This window comes from Bacillus rossius, chromosome 13 (assembly GCF_032445375.1).
Source record: "Bacillus rossius redtenbacheri isolate Brsri chromosome 13, Brsri_v3, whole genome shotgun sequence".
NCBI classification, from domain to species: Eukaryota; Metazoa; Arthropoda; class Insecta; order Phasmatodea; family Bacillidae; genus Bacillus; species Bacillus rossius.
The window spans coordinates 26,582,779-26,595,803 of record NC_086340.1 but is presented as its reverse complement, the minus strand read 5'-3'; positions in this window follow the sequence as shown (position 1 = coordinate 26,595,803).

Here is a 13,025-nt window from a genome sequence, read left to right as displayed (position 1 = left end):
TAATGGTAAAATTAGGTTAGGTTAGCTACATTATAAATACTTTCAAACATTGTGGATGGTTGATTTGGTTAGGATAGCTACATTAAAGATACTGTGAAATCATGTAAACGGTTTACTAGCCCTGGATAGCTACATATTAAAAAGTTATTTGCTAAGCAACCATAAAATGATTTTACAGTATTTTTAATGTTGGTATACTTACCTAATATAACTAACCTTCCACAGTGTTTTAAAGTATTTATAATGTAGCTAACCTATCCTAATCGACCGCAAAGTTTAATGCCACACCGGTTTATACAATGAGATATAACGGGGAAAAAAAGGCGAGCATGAACTTCGGGGAAGTTCGGGTTTGGCTCTCTCGTCTGTGAAAAGAAGGCTTGCCAACGTGAGTATTCGGGTCTGTGCAATATAGAATGTACATCATAGGCTTCCCGTAGAAATTGACTTCAAACCGCGTCCCGTCATGTCGTCTCCTGAATATCCCTGACTCCATGGCAACAACCGATGCATCGATTGCTTCTAGAATCGATCCTGCCCATTACCATCGAGTACAGATACTTCCACCCGGTGATCACGCAGACCCAACAGAAGGGAAAAAGATCGTGGTTACACGGCCGAGCTAATCAAGTTTGAGTAAATACAATCAGGCAGCCGCAGTCGAAGACATTTATTGAACTGAGACGTACGTGCTTGTTTCTCTTCAGGTTACTCGAGAACCGGTTGATTACAGCTCGAATCGATCGCAGTGTTTATGGTCCTGTGCATCTAAGAATGGCATGTTTAAATCTGTCACACAACGTAATTATTATGTATTGTACACAAAACCTTCAATGCCAGCAGTTGTTAACTCCCGAAATAACAACTGTAAATTATTAAATAACGCGAATATAGGTACGTTTGTTTCGGCCCTTGAATAGTACCTACGTACATCAAAACCAATCGGCCCATTTGATTTCATTACCTGTTGAGCGTTCTGCTTATGCATGGCTCACCGTCAGTCATCTTTTTTTTTAAGCTATGGTGTGTTGACGTTAAACCAGCCAATCACAAGCAAGGATAGAACATATGCCGCAATGAAGTACTTGCACAACTTGCGTAGTTTGTTATGAGACATGATCCTGACCGGAACAAGCTCCGAATACTTGTAACCAAAATTTGGCGCCATTCCTATGAACATTGTACCCTTACATGCTTCCCTATTGGCTTGTCATATGTACACTGTACCCTTATGCTTGCGTGTTGGCTTGTTCTATGTACACCGTACCCTTATATGCTCTCATATTGGCTTGTCATATGTGCATTGTACCCTTATATGCATCCCTTATATGATAATTTAGTCTATTCTGGAGATAATCGAACCCACACATTTTTCCGGTCCATGCGAATTAGTCATCAAAGCAATGTAAAGAGGTTAAAAGAAAAGTTAGCATTCCAACTGATGACAGAAACAATCCGTGAAATTGACGAGTTAAATATATTCCAATGAAGTAGTTCATACGGGGCTGTGACCGCGGCCTGAATCTGGAATGCTGAAAGCGTCGTCGTACACTCACCTGTTGTGGCTTTACCGCTGATGTCAGAGGCGGGTGTTAGCCGGTCAGAGGTTCCTGGGGTCACCGTTGCCTGTCATCGTGGTTCCAGCTCTTGCTTCCGGGAGAGACTCGAAACTGCAATCAGAGCAACAGCTTATCCTTCATCGTTATCCTTCAACCGAAAACACTTCTTAAAAATAATCTACTTTCAATATACCTTCGCCTGATGACTAAGTACTGGAAAAAATTCACGTTCACCACTTGGACGGACTCCATGATCCTACAAGTGCTCGGGCAAACAACAACCTGTTCATTTGCCACCAACTCATGACACCTGTTAACCGCGATGATTCTGATTCGATACTTCTTTGGTTGAGGGCTTTTTTCATTGGCCCAAAGTCCTTCGGGTGGATTTTTTGGTCCAATCACTAAAGCAGCTCGAACGTGAACGAGTTTTGATTCTACCCTATCGCGAAATGAAACCGCGAATTTTTTTTTTCGGCCCCCTACTGATGACGAGTTAAAGCATTTCGATGGGCCCAGCGACTTGCTATGCACCAAACACGTTTACCTTCATACTGTTTCAGTGCTTGGTACAGACCCGGGCATTCCGAAGATTAATTTGGTATCAGTCTAAAATTCACAGTAGGTATTATGTATACTCGACATACACCTTCTTTCCTGTCAGTTGATTTTTTTCGTTGGAACCTCCCTTTCTTTCACTCAAAGAAAAACTGTCGTACTTTTACAAGAAAATTCCTCGGAAACTCAGTTGCCAACGATATCACTAACTTGTCAAACTGCAAGAATTTTCCTTTTAAAAGTACTTTTTTTTTCAGTTTTAAATGTATCGATGTGATTGCTCTACCACTGGGGAATATCGAGTTACTTGTGAGCCAATCATCAAAGCATCAGAGAGGTGTAAATGTTGGCAGTTTTTCTTGTGACCAAATGAATGCGCAAATTGTCCGTGTCTCTAGTGACTGGACCACAGTTTGTATGAAGGACTCCGAGCCAATAAAGAACCCTCAAACAAAACAAGTATTGAATCACAAGCATTGCAGTCAACACCTCTCGCAAGTCCGTAGACAATGAGCAGGTGACGTTTGCCTGAGTACATAAGAGGATTGCAGAGTCTATCCCAGAGGTCACCGAAGCCACCAATTTTTTATGTGCAATATCTTATCCTCGGTATATGGCATTTGGAAGGAGTAATTTCATGAACGGAGGGTAAGTTGCATGGAAGGGAAATGTGTAAAAAATTACAATAAAAGCTTCTGCCAGCTTGTGAACTTCTCCTTTGTTCGGCAAGGATAGAATTCTAGCACAAGCTAAATGTTTTGTTATATAGTACTTTTTTTTATTGATGTTTGTGGTTAATTGATCTTGATTTAGGAAAACGTTCATTTGTTTTCTCCGTGTGCTCCAGGCTATGTCTGACAAGATAGTTGTTGGTGTTCCTGTGTGCTCCTGATTTATCCATGGCGAGACTTCTGCCATAACCAATAATAACTGGTTGTTCCTGAGAAAACAATCTCTGCGTGTAATTTTTTTCGTAATGAATTTTGGAATTTTTCTTGAATTTCTAGCTTAATAAATATAAATAATCAAAATGGCGACCAAGACTGCCAATAAATGGCGGACACTAAGGCAATAAATTAAATTAGCAGACAAAAACAAGATGGTGGCCTCCAGCAGACACAAACAAGATGGTGGCCTCTAACATACAAAAACAAGATGGCAGCCCCCAGCAGACTAAAACAATATGGCGGTCTCCAGCAGACGAAACAAATTGGCGGACGTGACGTCATACTAGCCTGCGGAGGGAGGTTAGTCTGTCAGTGGCTTCTGTGGAGGAAGGATCTGTCGTCTTTTTTTTGTCCTCACCAGGTTCGAATTGAAGACTCCATGACACAAGTGCGTTTTTAAAATAATATTTATTAAAATTTGATTAATAACATTTATGTAAGTACATTAAAACATGTTTTTCGGAATTTTTTGGATAGTAATATTATGGATTTTCAATATGGCGACTGTAACGTCATCCTACAACATTACGGAATGTCTTTATTAAAAATTATATTAATTAATATTTTATAAATTTAAAACTTTTTCCTAATTTTCCAGCAATAAAAATGCGGATTTTCCAAAAATGCAACGATGATGTCACAATTCAAAATGGTGACCATTGCATCCTAATTGTCAAAGTCATAACCTCAGGGGCTTAGGGAAGCTTGTAGATGCGGACTTTAAGCATCTTTACGGAATTTTGGTTCTTTCTATGACAAAAAGTATTTTGAGTTATTCTAATTCCCAATTTTTTTTAATTTTAGAGGTAAAAAACGGAAAAATTTCCCTAAAAACGGGAGTTTTTTTAAACTTTAAATAAGTATATTAAAAAAAATTTTTAAGTTTTTGAAAATGTTTGGGTGAAACGTTTTTTTACTTCAAAAAACTTGAAAATTTGGTGGATTTTGGCGAATTTCGGACAAATTTTAAGGTCGTCAAATGTCAAGGTCAATATCAAGGTCAAAGGTCAAGGTCATCCAAGATAGTCGCCGAGACGTCATCAGAGATGTGGGTTCCACAGAAGCGGACACCGCCGCCACCACCACTAAACACAGGACCCAGTCCCCGAACGCGCTATCTTATACTACTGGCACAAGTTTCAGTCCGGCCGGATCTAGCCGAATTGGTCACATCAAAACGATTTTTTCTTTTCGTTCCCAAATCAACTGTATAAAAGTGAGTATTAAGTAAGTTAGTTTGTTAAGTGAGTGTAATGTAAAGTTATTAAAAATACCGTTTATTCCTTAAGAGATCAGCTTTATTTACTCTGTTATAATACTTATAATTAAGCAACATAATAACGAATAATATCAACTGAAGATGCAGCCATGATATGCTGGCTGGTGGCAGTTGTATTCTGTGTGGAAAGACAGTAGTTATCTTCAAGTGCAAAGTGGAAAAATACTGTGGTTTTTACATCAGTATTTACAGATCGTCTGCGCTAGTTCACTACAAATTGTCAAATTTGATTTGTACGAGTGGTTCCAGTTGCTTCACGACTCCGTTAGATGCTTCTTGACGATTATGGTTGGATTTCGACTTCGTCCGCTAAGTATATTCTTTGCCCAATTCTTTGTTTACGTATGTATGTACGAGTTTTTACAAAATATTCAATGACTTCTGGAGGAAATCATACGCGTCTGTTTGAAACTTTTCCTGAAACTTTCTTGAAGATTTGTGTTTCTCAACTAAAAAATAATAATAATAAATTCAGAAAAAAATTTCAGAGAATTTTAATGCATTCATAAAATTTTGACTTGAAAGCATTATCTGTCCATGTGAATCAAATTCAGTGTTTCTCCCTTCTCGTTTCTTATCTGTGTAGAAACACAAAATATAAGAATATTTAGCTCTAAAATGTTGCGCTACAAATCCAGCCACATATTTCAAGCATTCATTTGTTAGTGTATCCGTGATTTCATTTTTATCTCTGTTAAAAGATAAATGTGTGGTTAAATCAAGAGAAGACACATCGAAATCAAACAAATCCGTTCCTTCACCCTCAACAATGGTTGTGCAGTCAGGCAGCTCTCAGTGTTTCCTCGTCGATTTCCGTGGTTGTATTCTTTGCAATAATCGTAGATGAATGATTTCCTAGTACATTTTTTCTTAGACGGTACACAAAATCCAATGGCGTAGGATGACCATACGTGTGACTTATGCCTCTAATAACATAATTTTTTCAAAATTACTTATTTAATATTACACGTCAATAAGAAACTGACACTATTTTGTTCTGACTTGATGTAAGTTTTTGGACATACGCCATTGCTAAGAACTTTTTCTGTTGAAGAAAAACTAATAAATAAAATAAATAAATAAAAATAAAAATACTCAAAAAAATATACAAAAAACACACAAAATTAAGCAAACAATTGCTGTTGTCAACAAGGATATGAACACCACAAAATATTCTGAAACAGGAATATGGTCAGCAAACAAAGAAAAAACAAAGAAAAATGTACTAAGAGAACGAAAAAATCCCCACAAATGATGACAACACAAAAATATTGAAACCCAAAATAATTCAGCACAACAGTTGAAGCGAGACAAAAAACATGACAAAACGAAAAAACAAACAAATACAATAGTTTTACCTAAACAGAAACAAGCGACGTTTCGGGAACTGCTATCTGCTCCCGTCCTCAGGCAGAGACGCACATGGCACGGAAACACAGGTGCGACTGTGTTTCCGTGCCATGTGCGTCTCTGCCTGAGGACGGGAGCAGATAGCAGTTCCCGAAACGTCGCTTGTTTCTGTTTAGGTAAAACTATTGTATTTGTTTGTTTTTTCGTTTTGTCATGTTTTTTGTCTCGCTTCAACTGTTGTGCTGAATTATTTTGGGTTTCAATATTTTTGTGTTGTCATCATTTGTGGGGATTTTTTCGTTCTCTTAGTACATTTTTCTTTGTTTTTTCTTTGTTTGCTGACCATATTCCTGTTTCGGAATATTTTGTGGTGTTCATATCCTTGTTGACAACAGCAATTGTTTGCTTAATTTTGTGTGTTTTTTGTATATTTTTTTGAGTATTTTTATTTTTATTTATTTATTTTATTTATTAGTTTTTCTTCAACAGAAAAAGTTCTTAGCAATGGCGTATGTCCAAAAACTTACATCAAGTCATGCACTCCCATTGCACAAATCTTTTAAAGATAACACTATTTTGTTCTTTTAAATATGAAAATAATTTTTTAAGAGAACTATTGTAAGTAAAAACGCCATTTTGAAAATGAGCTTGTATTTGCAAATAGCTGCTGGAATTTTTATTACCTCTTCGTCAACTTGTTTCAAAAACTATGTTTTGTTCATCTTCGTGCACTCCATAAGCATATTGTCCTTTCTCTTCATTGAAGGTATGACTTGAATCAAATATGTCAAAGCAATTATTTTATTGATTGTGACATCCGTAAACTGCACAATTTGGCATTCGACCCACATATAGCACTCACGATTATGCACAAAGGTTCGCGCGAGACGTAAATGAAACGGATGGCTAGAGACCTGCAAAATTCGCGGTTTCGATGGCCTTCAGGATGGACTGCACATACCCCTGTACACTCGGGCAAATAACACAAGTTCATTGGCTGCCGACTTGTAAGTCGTCTCAGCTGGTTTGTCTGTGATTCGATCCTTCTTTGGTTGAGGGTTTATAACTGGTTGAGATTCGTCCAGATGATCAGTAAGCCAATAGCAAAATTATCTAAGAGGTATGTGTGTATGAATTCTAGCCTATCACCGAATGAATCCGCGAATTTTGCAGGTCTCTGCCGGGATGGCGCTTGAAAATTAAAGTGCTGGCTACAACCAAGGTGGCGTAGTAAGGAAGCGCGTGGAGGGGAAAAACATGCACAAGGTTTCATCCCCCCACCCCAAAATCACCTTCTTTTCACCATGGATGGGGCAGGCCGTAGGCGGTTTTTTTTTTACCGGATTCGGTGACCTGATCCGGTAAATTGGTACCGGATCCGGCAGACGTCTGATGATGCCGGGTCCACCGGATTATCGGATACGGTTATCCGGATTGCAATCCCTAAGTAGTAGGTACACGTAGTTTACAAAAATTAAACTAACAAAAATAAAGTATGTACTAACGGACTACAAGTCACAAATACGAACATTACTTAACTTGCAGTTCGAAGATGGGCGTAGATCCCCTTGGGGAAGGGGGGGGGCTGGAATTAAGAAGCCCTTCTCTTGGGGGGGGGGGGGTGGTTGCCTGCACTTGCAAAAGCGTGACTCTGTGAAAAATGGATTTTATGTCAAAACTATACGTCTTATTTAAAACTTTCTGTATGTTTTAAAGATGTCTGCTTATAGCATGCATGCAGGCTAAGATATGGGCTGTATACAACATACAAGCACCGTATCAAGAGATGAAATGTTGTTGGTTAACCCCGCGTGCAAGAATCTCGGATCTCGCGGTGCCCCTCTGTAAATTTCCTCGGAAATTTGCGTATCCTACAGATTGGCACCCCTGGATGACATATATTAGGACAGCTCGTGCATCCTTCATTGAAAGCATACACACACACACACATTTAATACCATTTATCAAAAGGAACTGCATTTTTGAAGTAACGCGGGGAATAAAAGGCGTATCCAGCTAAAACAGAAGAGTAAAGGGGGCTTCTTGTGTAATTTCAACATTTTTAATGGGGGAGGAGGTTAAATGTTGCTATACAATAATTAACAATTACAAAAGAAAGAACAAAATTTATTTAAAAAAAAATTGTTTTGGACAATATTTTGTGAGGTTGAGTTACAAATTTTCTTTAACTACATCTATTTGCTCATTGATTTATTTACTATACCTTTCCGTAGGAAGGTGGGGGCAGCTGAACTCTCCCCCACCCCTTTTTTTCATCACACCTCCAGGTGATATGACATAGGCTACACGTGATCAGCCAATGAGCATGTGATATTTGTCCGAGGGAGGAGAGGGAGCACTGTGGTGTCTCCATTGGAGGTCATTCAACCGGGGAATTTTTCAAGTTCCTACTCATCGTCCATCGTCATTCATTAACAAAAATCACCAATCACTAGAGACCGGAAAAATTCACGGGTTTAAATACCTCCAAGATAGACTTCACTATACTCTACACACTCGTGCAAATGCCACCTGTTCCTTGGCTGCTGACTTGTGAGTCGTCTCGACTGAATGTCTGTGATTCGACACTTCTTTGAGCGAGGTTCTCTAATTGGCCCTCATTACTCCAGATTAACAGTGAACCAGTGGTAGAAGCAGCACTAAGGTATAATTATTTGAATTGTAGCATATCACGAAATGAATCCGCAAATTTTTCAGGTCTCTACCAATCACCAAATATCAGTCACAGCCAATAAGACCAGGTACATCCTATTTAGAGATAAGATAGAATCTAAATGCGTTTAACTTTTTTCTTCTTCATTATTGGACCATAGTTTCCCTAAAAGGACTCTGAGCCGGTGAATAAACTCTCAACTAAATAAGTTAGAATCACAAGCCACACATTTAACAGTTCTCGCGAGTCAGTAGCCAATGAGCAGGTGTAATTTACCTGAGCAGGCTTCGTATAGGATCGTGGAGTCTATCCTGTAGATCATTGAAATCGCGAATTTCTCCAGTCTCTACCAATAAGTCAAATATTGTCATCGGCAGAGACCGGAAAAATTCGCGGGTTCAATGACCTCCAGGATAGACTCCAATATCCTCTACATACTCGGGAAAATGCCAACTGTTCATTGGCTGCAATGTGGCCTGTAAATAGAGACCGGAAAAAAAATTCGCGGATTTACCATTTCGCTATAGTTTAGAATCCAAACACGTATACCTTCGTGCTGCTTCTGTGATTGGCCCGCAGTTAACCTGGATGACTCTGAGCCCATTAAAAACCTTCAGTAAAAGAAGTATCGAAACACAATCATCCCAGCTGACAGGTTTCAGGAGTCAGTAGCCAATGAGCAGGCGGTGATTGCTTGGAGTCCAGGCTAGAGGTTTTCTGAAACCGCGTATTTATCCAGTCCCTTCCTGACAATCTTATTTGGCCGAGTACACTTCAACACAAAATTAAAAAAAAACGCTTCAAGTAAATTAAGCCTTTATGTTTCACATGCCTCGTGCTGAATGAACGTAAATGTGGACGTAGATTTTAACTTGTTTTTATTCACCCTCGTCAACTTCGTCATGTTGTTCTTGCTCAGGGTAATTTTCTCTCTTTAGAGCTTTCCGTCCATTTCGTTGGCAAAAAAAACTTTTCCAGGAGCTTCATCACAAAACTTCTTTTTTTTCCCAGAAGAAGAGTTGAGAAAAAACAAGGAATAAAAAAGAGCTATTTCCGACACGAATTACATTTAGGCCTAAATGTTCTCAACTTGCTTTTAAAAATTCAGCCATCCACGGTAACCTCCCGGGCTGCTCTGCATTCTTCAATCGAGAAACATCCTCCACTTTTACTTCTTCCATGGATTCTCTCTCTCTCTCTCTTTCTCTCTCTCTCTCTCTCTTTCTCTCTCTCTCTCTCTTTCTCTCTCTCTCTCTCTCTCTCTCTGTTGGTAGCCATGTTCTCACACATTTATGAGCGTGCCTTGCATTTATCTTCAGAAGATACAGAGAAAAACGGTTCAGTGGTGAAACATGCTTGCATCGGGACGGTTCGTGTATTTGAATACCAGTCCATCCATCTTCATTTCGGTTTTCAATGGTTTCCCAAAATCAATGCAGGTAAATTCTGGATATGTTCCTTACCTTACTGCACATTATAGACGATTCTTTTCCCCGATTGCCTAGCTTAGCTGGGAAAAACGTCTGAAAGGATCTCGTGGATGAGACGTAAAAGTATACGTATATTCAGAGTGAGTCTGAATTCCACCGTCAGACTTCTAATGCAAGTTAATTACGACAAAATAAGTGGAAAACATATATACGACTCTAATGCTTGTGATTAGATACTTCTGTAATTGTCTCAGAGTTCTCCGAGTAAATTGTAGGCCAATCACACAGAAGCAGCACGCTGGTAAACTTGTTTGAATTCTAACCTATCGCGAAATGAATCCACCAATAGGGAAGCAGTGTAATTAGGACTGTAGTCTGACACCAAGTGAATTTTAACTGTTTCGCAAACAGTTATATTTAATATATTTTGTTGTGTCTAATGTATCGTCTACAGCGAGGTTAATAAGTAGAGGCCACGGAAATTTCTCGGATTAAGTTGTTGAGGGGCTAAAATTCACAGTTCTATATATACTTGTAGCTGATTTATTTCGTAGAGCCTCCCCTTATATTGTATGGGTCGATGTTATTCGGTCTCTCTGCTGTTAAGTGGCAGTTTGATGGCTTGCAGTCGTGTAAGGGGGTGGAAAAAAAATTGTGAACCAAATATCAAAGCAATATTAAGGCAGAGATGTTTGCAGTCTAAGTAGGAACCAAAAGTATCCATGTAATTTCCGGGTCTCTATTTATAAGAGACAGAGTATACTGCTGTGGTGTAAAATAAAATAAAAAGTGAGCTAATATTTTAGTACATGCCAGTAAATGTGTAATCAATCTAACCTCGGTAACGAGTATATTCATGTGTTCTATTGTGGTTCATGTTACAAATAAACTTATAATACGAAACTCGAAACGAAATTTAAAGTAAAAGTGTTTAAAATAATGCCGTGCGTGATGAATGTACTGATCAGTAAAATATTCGCTTTTAAAGTACATACAAACATTTCGAGACGCGAATCACACACTCACTTTTTGCGCCCACCGCTAGTATTTGCTGCCTGAATCGTAAACGTTGCTTTCCACCATCAACCGTAAATGGCAGCACGAAACAAAAAGGAAAATTTTAACCTATTAGAAACGGCTCCAATAAAAGCGAAAATGACTTTTAAAACATCCTAAACCCCGGCTTTGGACCTGATTTTGGACAAGTAATTTTATTAAAATACTGTCCATCTTACTGTAATTCACGAAACTGTTAATACTATAAAGTTCTCGCGCACTTTATAACCTTTATTTCTATGGAATCACTAAAATATTAACCTGAAACATTTTAAATTGCACATTATAACATTAAGTATATGTTTTTATATTTGATTTTGCTCAAACTACTGAAATCAGTCCGTAAATAATTACTACAAACACTTAAACTATTTCGTTGATTAAACATTATATAATATCTTATATTACAGTGTTATTAAATAAAGTTTTAAAAACATCCTGTGAAGGAGATTTTAACCACGTCCCTTGAGGTTAGTAAGCGCGCTTTCTACCGCTGTGCTACCTTTAAAAAAAAAATATGGGTGGCACACACGCAAGTCTTGACAGTCACCAGTGTGCCAATCATCCCCCCCCCCTTAATGTTGTATTGTTATGTCACCCCGAGTCATTGTGACATTGTAGTTGTGATTGTTGGTGTATTAAGACAACACAAATTACATCCATGTTTTACCCGGGATTCGAACCCAGAGCCCCGCACCGTAGCCCGGTGCGTTATCGACTGCGCCACGGAGGCCAACATCTACCGAGCCCGTTGACATATTGCAAGGAGAATATGTACTATAATGATTGTAATGCCAGTTTTCTTTAGGCATTTTAAAACTTGAGATTTCTTTTTTACCTTGACTGTTTTAGTGTTTTAGTTTACCAATTATATGCTGGGGTAGTTTCACTGTCATAAATTTTATTTGGCACACCAATACTTTTGATATGCACCCTAATGTTTACGAAAGTGACTATATACTGGCTTATGTTGCTAAACGTTGGTCCACAATCTTTGATACACATTTCCGTTCATCGACGTCTTTTCTATTTACAGGAAATTACCTTTACCAAATGCCTTATACCTAGGGACACCTGTATTTCTCAAGCTTTTTCTTAGAGTAATGGCGAATCGTGTGCGTGCAGCAGTACGGTATCCACATTCCTATTGGCCCCGTCAAGTGTGGGAAAAAAACCTCTCGCCGACCACATCCAATAACTACAAGGAAAAAACTACGGTGTTTTGCGATGTACCTAGACACGAAATGTATTCGCGAAATACAGGTGTCCCTACTTATACCGAGAGCTAAGATGTTTAGACGTCAAAAACATTTCGTGTCAAGTAATCAACACTGGCAATCTCTGCAGCAGGTTCGACGGCCCTGACGTGTATCAAGGTCTGTTGGCACGGAGGAAATGGCGGAAGTGATAAAAAAACTGCTTCCGGTTCAACTCCGTTCGGTGCGGAAACTTTACGTTGCGTTCTATGTACGTTGCTCTCGATGTGGCGAGTAGTTTTAATTCGGGGTAACTTTATGTTTATACTTATTCCCCGCGGACTTTTCTTCATGTTTATAACGAGTTGTATTTAACTCTACTGATATGTAGTTTTTTTTGTAATTATTCATTAATAGAGACCTGCAAAATTCGCGGATTCATTTCGTGATATGCTACAATTAAAATAATTATACCTTAGCGCTGCTTCTACCACTGGTTCAATGTTAATCTGGATTAATGAGGGCCAATTAGAGACCCTCACTCAAAGAAGTGTCGAATCACAGACACTCAGTCGAGACGACTCACAAGTCAGCAGCCAATGAACAGGTGGCATTTGCACGAGTGTGTAGCGTGTAGTAGTCTATCCTGGAGGTCATTGAACCCGCGAATTTTCAGGTCTCTATTCATGAATAGAGACCAGGAGATTTTTCAGATTAATTTTGTGTCAGGCTAAAATTCACAGGCTAATTGTATAATGCACCCTCATATGACTTTCTATTGGCTGATTTCTTATGCAGGACCTGTCTTTCTTTTAAGAGGGTCGATGTGATTAGGTATCTCTATGGCTATCCGGTAGCTGGCTGGACCAGAGTCGTAGAAGGGAGTGGCGAGACAATACTGAACCTATGTTCAAAGCAATGCTAAGGTACAGAGGTTTACAGTCTAACTTGTGACCAAAATAATCCGCGAAATTGC